The sequence below is a fragment of the Sander lucioperca genome, chromosome 20 (assembly GCF_008315115.2).
Source record: "Sander lucioperca isolate FBNREF2018 chromosome 20, SLUC_FBN_1.2, whole genome shotgun sequence".
Classification (NCBI taxonomy): Eukaryota; Metazoa; Chordata; class Actinopteri; order Perciformes; family Percidae; genus Sander; species Sander lucioperca.
In genome coordinates, this window is record NC_050192.1 from 27,753,893 (window position 1) to 27,761,347 (window position 7,455).

Genomic DNA, 7,455 nt, shown 5'->3' on the forward strand with positions numbered 1-7,455 from the left:
CTTGTGTTGTTGTTTTTTTTTTCTTTTTTTTTTTGTGTACCTAACTCTTTCTTCTTATTCGTCTTATTCATCATCTTCTTCTTGGTGTTGTTTCTTCTTATTCTTCTTCTGTCTTCTTCTTCTTCTTCTTCTTCTTCTTCTTCTTCTTGTGCCTCACATCCAAGGTCGATGCCCGTTCTGCCAGTACATGCCCAGCAAGCCCGCGAGGTACGGCGTCAAGCTGTGGGTGGCCTGCGACGCCAAGTCCAGCTACGCGTGGAACGTGCAGGCCTACACGGGAAAGTCCGCGTGCGGCGCGTCCGAGAGGAACCAGGGCGCCCGGGTGGTGCTGGACCTGACCGAGGGGCTCGCGGGCCCTCGCAACGTCACGTGCGACAACTTTTTCACCTCGTACGACCTGGCGCGGCGGCTCCTGCGCGAGAGGCGCCTCACCCTGGTGGGCACGATGCGCAAAAACAAGCCGGAGCTGCCGGCCGCCTTGCTCGACACCAGGGGCCGCGCGGTCGCCTCGTCCAGGTTCGCCTTCACGCCCGACGCCGCTCTGGTGTCCTACGTGCCCAAGAGGAACAAGAACGTGCTGCTGCTGAGCACGCTGCACGCGGGGGACGCGCGGCTCCTGGTGGCGTCCGGCGGCCGCGCGGCCAAACCCGAGATCGTGCTCCACTACAACGCCACCAAGGGCGGCGTGGACAACCTGGACAAGCTCGTGGCCACGTACAGCTGCCGTAGGAAGACCGCGCGCTGGCCCCTCGCCGTGTTCCACAACGTCCTCGACGTGTCCGCCTACAACGCCTTCGTGATCTGGCGAGAGCTCAGGCCCACGTGGATGCGCGGCAAGCTCAACAGGAGGAGGGCGTTCCTCGAGCAGCTGGGACGGGCGCTCGTCGCGCCGCTCATGGAGAGGAGGAGGAGCCTCCCTCGCACGGAGGCGGCCGCCGCGCTCGTCAGAGCCGCGACGAGAGGGCCCGCCGAGGGACCGCGACGACCGGACGGCGAGCGGGAGCCGCCCGCGCCGAGAGCGGCCGGCGAGAGGAAGAGGTGTCAGCTCTGTCCCAGGAGCAACGACCGCAAAACGAACGCCGTCTGCGCCGGCTGCCGGAGGTACGTCTGCGGGAGCTGCGCGCGGGCCTATTGCGCGGAATGTATGCACGTACGCATGCACGCACCTAACTCGCACAAGGCCGATGGACCACACAAGGGTTAACCCTTGTGTTGTCCTCGGGGGTCACGGGGGACCGGTTCAGTGCATTTGAGTAGATTTTGGCCTCTCCTCTCCTCTCCTCGCGCTTTCGGGTCCCTGAGACCCCATTGCTCGTCACGCTCCGGGTCTACTACACAAGCGTAGTCCCCGTCGGCGGGGTCCCGGAGACCCCGCGCTTTGCCGGCGGCGTTCGGTTTGTACCGCACAACGAGCCTAGGGTCCCTCTCGGGTCCCGGAGACCCCACCGCCGACGGCGTTCGGTTTCTACCACACGCGCCTCGTCCCTCTCGGGTCCCGGAGACCCCCGCCCGTCGATAGTTCATCAACGCACCGTTTGTACTACACGAGCCTTAGCCCTTGTGTTGTCCTTGGGGGGTGGGGGTTCCCGGGGGACCGGTTCAGTGTATTTGAGTAGATTTTTTGGCCTCTCCTCTCCTCTCCTCGCGCTTCGGGTCCCTGAGACCCCAGCCCGTTGCTCATCAACGCGCCGTTTGTACCACACGAGCCTTAGCCCTTGTGTTGTCCTCGGGGGTCACGGGGACCGGTTCAGTGTATTTGAGTAGATTTTTGGCCTCTCCTCTCCTCGCGCTTCGGGTCCCTGAGACCCCAGCCCGTTGCTTTTTTTTTTTTTTTCATCAACGCGCCGTTTGTACCACACGAGCCTTAGCCCTTGTGTTGTCCTCGGGGGTCACGGGGACCGGTTCAGTGTATTTGAGTAGATTTTTTGGCCTCTCCTCTCCTCTCCTCGCGCTTCGGGTCCCTGAGACCCCAGCCCGTTGAAGAAGAAGAAGAAGAAGAAGAAGAAAAAGAACGTGACTCTGACGAGGACCAAGAATGCGAATCTTTCGGTTGCGCGTCAGATGACGAGACAAGCCGAGACGAGGACATTGAACGGGGACGAGGACAAGAAGACGAAGAAGAAGAAGAAGAAGAAGAAGAAGAACAACAAGAACAAGACAACGGGGGAGTAACGGGGGAGTAATCGAGCAGCCCTACTGCTCTGCCCAATTTTGTTAAACTGTTTAACAAATCTGTTAATCTGTGTTTAATCTCATCCCACACAAGGATGCAAACAAATATCACACTTTAATACTTTAATCTCAGTTAAATTCAGACTTGAAAATTGACAAACCTACATAGAGCAACATTACATCATCTTTTGAAAAATACCTTTTTAAAATTGTTTACTGTTTAAACTGAAATAGTTACACTTTTTTATTTTGATAGGTCGCCCGTTTCACAATTATTGGGGGGACCACCCTGGAGATCAAGGTTCGGCGCATGCTGGCATACAGCATGACTAACGAGCTGGCCTCAGGCCTAAACTGGGCTGGCAAGAAAAATAAGGATGTGACCAAACAGAAGCGGTCCTTTAAAGAAATGGCCCTCTGCAAATGCATGTTTGCTAAGTCATTCTGCTTAAGTATGAATGCAGTGCTTTCAGTAAACATTATGCCCTTAATCGATTTTCTGCCCCAAAAGTAGTGCTGGGCGATATGGAGAAAATCAAATATTACGATATTTTTGACAAAATACCACAATATCGATACGATATAGTGTTGACTATTGGTGCTTTCACAAAATATTTACATGAGATTTTTGATAAATAATCATCAGTAATGTGGATATAATGTCTAAATGGGTAAAGGCAAATAATAGAACAGTTACAACAGTCTGGTAAGTTCAGAAAATGACTGTAAACTTTACTGTCTATGTGCGACTGGTGTATACATGTCAAGGTGCGACTAATGGTAGCACAACTCGACGACGACAAGTAGCCCAGTTTGACAGAACACCGGTGTGCGTTGGCCTTTAAACGAAAAAGGGAATGAGTGAAGCCTACCCCTAGGCCAATTCGCTTTTCCGTAGTTCGCCTGTGGAAGCTAAGAAAGGGCTAACCTGAGGCCGAATCACATCTGGCAGGCGGAAGTCTACCTCAGCTAGGCTATTTCTCTAAATTGTGTAACACTGGATAGACACATTGTAAAACTGGATAGACACAGATAATAGACACAGAAACATTTAAAATATGTTTATCTCTCTGGTGAGAAGGGAGAAGCACTCCACTCAAATTGGAGCCTTATGTCATAAAACTGGTAGCCTAGCCTACATGTTTGTCAAATAATTCCATCCTAAACTAGGCTATTTGACAGACTTTTCCAAATTGATGTTAAAAACGGCTACATTCGCCTATTAGGCTATTAGACGTTGCATTTATTCTGATAGACTTACCAGTTAATGTTTCCAGATGCAAAGTTTGTTGTGTCCCTTCTGCCACAAATTACCTCAGTGACGCTTCAGACCAAAGTGGAAAAATATCGGAGCAGCATCCAGCACACATATTTGACAGTCAAGCTAGCGCCAATCAAAGAGTGATCACACCTGAAACATGTGATTCAGAGACGAGAGTGGCGTGGTCATGGGCGTGGTCCTATGGTGACGTCGTTCTTCTAGCTGAAGGGCATGAGGGGAAAACATGGGCAACGGTAGTGCTCAAATTAAATTAGGCTAGTGTAGGACTTGAGTGTGAGGCGTTTGTGAGGGAAGGATACTAGCTATTGCCACACACACACACACACACACACACACACTTTTCTACCTGGCATTATCAAGTTTATATCCTTCACAGGCAGAAGACTTAGTCTACTGCTAATGTTAAACTAAAATGTACTTTTGCTTGTTTTCTATTTTAGATGCCCTGACTCAACGGCTGAGTACGGCAAATGCCTATGAATTTTCTCAAGCTGTGCAGAAGTGGCTGCACTACGCCCCAGACCGGGCGGGGGGAGCTGGACGACCGACCCTGGAGATATAGCGCGTTAAAAGAAAAAAAAAAAAAACAATAAAAACGATTGTTTCATTTTTTTTTTAAATGCGTGGGGTGTCATTTGTGCTAGAAAGTCTAGGCAGAAGGCTCTGCCATAGTTTCTATATTTTGCTCATAGCCATCCTGGCTGTCGATAAGCAGGATTATAATAGCCTAATACTGTTTTAATATATTAATTTATACATTTTTAGATTAAACCTGTGGTATAGGCTATTAAAATACCATTGAAGTTTCGTTGATATGCTGGAATTTCAGCATTGTTTCAATATCCACTGTAATCGAAATACCATTGAAATTCTGTTGATCTCTAGGTATGATTTAAACGTTGTTTCAATGATAATAGAGAGTGCAACATGATGAAGAATCAACATCAGAGTTCGATGTTGATTCAATGACTATCGTTGACAGCAGGATGTTGATTTAACATTGTTTCAATGACTATTTTGCTATCTGGGTAACATTGTTTCAATATCCATTGTAATCGAAATACCATTGAAATTCTGTTGATCTCTAGGTATGATTTAAACATTGTTTCAATTATAATAGAGGGTGCAACATGATGAAGAATCAACATCAGAGTTCGATGTTGATTCAATGACTTTATCGTTGACAGCAGGATGTTGATTTAACATCGTTTCAATGACTATTTGCTATCTGGGCTGCGTATGCGAGCAGTTCCTGGCGTTGTGCTCGGTGAGGGGGCAGTTCCCACCACCACCGCAGATGCCCCCTCTCCCCTCCGCCATCTGGCTGCTAACAGTATACAGCCATGACATCCTGACGCGGCTGGAGGAGTACAAGGCCAGGATCACATCCACCTTGCTGAAGGGGTTTAATGTTAACAGATCACTTCTGACAACTTTTTACTCATCTTTTGTTGAGTCAATCTTAACCGTTGCCATGATCTGCTGGTTTGGCAATTTGAGTGTAACCAACAAGAACAGACTGGGAAAAATTGTAAACATATCTCAGAAAATAACTGGCACTGACCTCAACAGCATTAGGTCTGTGTATGAGGCCAGAGCAACACAGAGGGCAATTCATGAGTATAGTTCTCTTTATAGAGAGAAAAGCTAGTGCAACTATGCACAGGTCTTGCTTGTATATTTTTCAATCTGCTTCCCAGTATACACACAATAGACACAATAGGGCAATTAGGAATATGAACATTCAGAATCATTTTTCAACATCTATTACCTCAGTCCCAAATCTCTATACAAATGGACAGGCGCACAATAAATGCATAAAGGTACCACGCCTACCATGCAAGCACAGTTCCGATGCATTTAGTCTCCAACGGTGAGACTCTTTGCAAATATTATTATATCATTTCTCTAATAAAAATATTATTATTATAAATATTAATGTATAATAACCCACTCTGTGCTCTCACTGACTCTTTCAGCTGTCTTCTCGGACCGAACTCAGGCCCTGCAAGCCAACCCCAGTTGCCTGGTGGAGGCCATTTGTAGCCAGCTCTGCCAGCTCCACCCAACAGGCACGCGGTCCATGGGGGTCCAGAGGACTAGGTGGTCCCTGGTCCTCTCGGACTACATGGCCATCAGAGCGGCAGTGCTGGCCAGCCCGAGGTTGATGCTCAGATGGACATCCAGCACTATGAACTGAATCAGAGGACCCTGTCTCAGTGGTAAGTTTAACATAAAGCTGTGTTGATGTGTTGTAATGTGTACCGTCATTTATCTTTTGATGAAAGCTCAAGAGTCTAAAAGCAGAATATGTTTGTCTTCCAGGTTCTCTCAGCGCCAGAAAGAAGAGGAGAAGGCTGTGCTGCTGCAGGCAACTGGCATTGTGCCTGCGGCAGTACTGGCTGGCGAGCCTCTCCCTCCAGCAAAAGGGCTGTCCTGTGTCCAGGTGGGACAAGGACAGCCCTTTAACTTCAATGTCCCTGAGGAGCAGCCCAGCCCAGAACAGATGAACACAAATTGAACAAGAACAAAAACCCTCACCCACCCCCACCCTCTGCGGTCTTGAGGAAAACAAAAGAAACAAACAAACAGAAATCACACCTTGCCTAGTCACTCTCCTCTAGTTCTTGTGGCATTGAGGTCATTAGGTCTGATATTAGTGCTGCTGTGCTTTCCCATAGGTTGATAGTTGATGATTTGGCTTTGTTAATCCTTGCTGTAGAGAGCTCAAGCATAACTATGTCTAGGAAATACGCTAACAACTGTTTTATACAAAGTGAGTGGGGGGGGGGGGGGGCAGCGTTGAGCTATCATTTTCTTGGTTGCAGAACGGCTGCGTTCCGACTGCGTATCTGCTCCGGCGGTCCCAGCCCTCCAGAGCAGATACGCAGAGCTTCTATTTTTGGCGGACGCTGGAGAGCTCCGCAGCAATTCAGCACACGGCAGATAGTGGGGGACAGGAAGTCGAGCACAGAAACAAAATAAACATCCGGTTAATTTTCAAAATAAAATACACCATGCTCACGGCGGATCATATTTCCCTGCACTACACCTTGAAAACACAGCACATAGTTGTTTCCCCTCTACTCCTCTGGATGGAAACTAACTGTTGTTGGTTTTGTGGTTCTATTCTATAGGAATTCGCGAAATCTTGTGGGTCCTCGTGACTACAGCCCTCAGTCATGGCCGCAGCCGTGCTGCAACAAATCCGGACCTAGTGGGTATTGACGGACGGCGGAGCATGCAGCCGTTCCGCAGCGGAGCCGGTCCACAGACGTTCTGCATTCAGTGGAAATCCGGAGTCAGGTCTTCAAAACTCAACATACCTTTCTCATTGAATAGTTGGTCTAAAGTATAAATACCTCTGTCACTCCACTGCTTACAAGCAAAGGGTTTGTTACCAGACAGTAAGTGTGCATTGTGCCATATTGGGGTATTCAAATGCCACTTATTGGTGTAGCCTAGTTTCTCCTCCACCTGTTTAAAGTTGGTCAATGTGTTGGTGATAATAGGGCCATGGGCCAGCATACACTTTTTTGGACACACTCCTGCAAAGGCAAGGTCTTGCAGTCTTAGACTTCCAGTGAGGTTTTGCTCTGTTTCTCTCCATGGGACTGTAAATGAGGGGTCCATCCACACTCTGAGGGCCCGTAGCTGAAAGGCTCTGTGATACACTTTAAGGTTGGGAGGGCCAGGCCTCCCGTGTTTGTGGTATGTTGAAGGGTAGAGTATTTTAGCCTAGGTTGTTTATTATTCCAAATATACTGCTGAATTAAGGTATCAAGTTTCTTCCAGAAATGTATTGGTGGGGGTAAGGGGATCATTGTACTTAAGAAGTTCACACAAGGAACTATGTTCATTTTAACAACAGCAATCCTGGACCGTAGCGATGCCTTTGAACGCTACTTAGTATAGTTTCATAGTTGTCCTGGACAACTCACTGAATAGAGTCCTCAAGATCAGAGATGTACAAAAAATATTGTCTGCAAATAATGATATTG

General features: G+C 48.3%; 1 long non-coding RNA gene across 1 annotated transcript; it reads left to right on the forward strand.

Moving 5' to 3' along the window:
- Nucleotides 1-5,316: 5,316 nt before the first annotated feature.
- Nucleotides 5,317-5,960, forward strand: LOC116034058. The gene is made up of 3 exons (XR_004100967.2): nt 5,317-5,327; nt 5,434-5,676; nt 5,780-5,960. It is a non-coding gene; the product is annotated as an uncharacterized LOC116034058 (long non-coding RNA).
- The last annotated feature ends 1,495 nt before the right edge of the window (nt 5,961-7,455 follow it).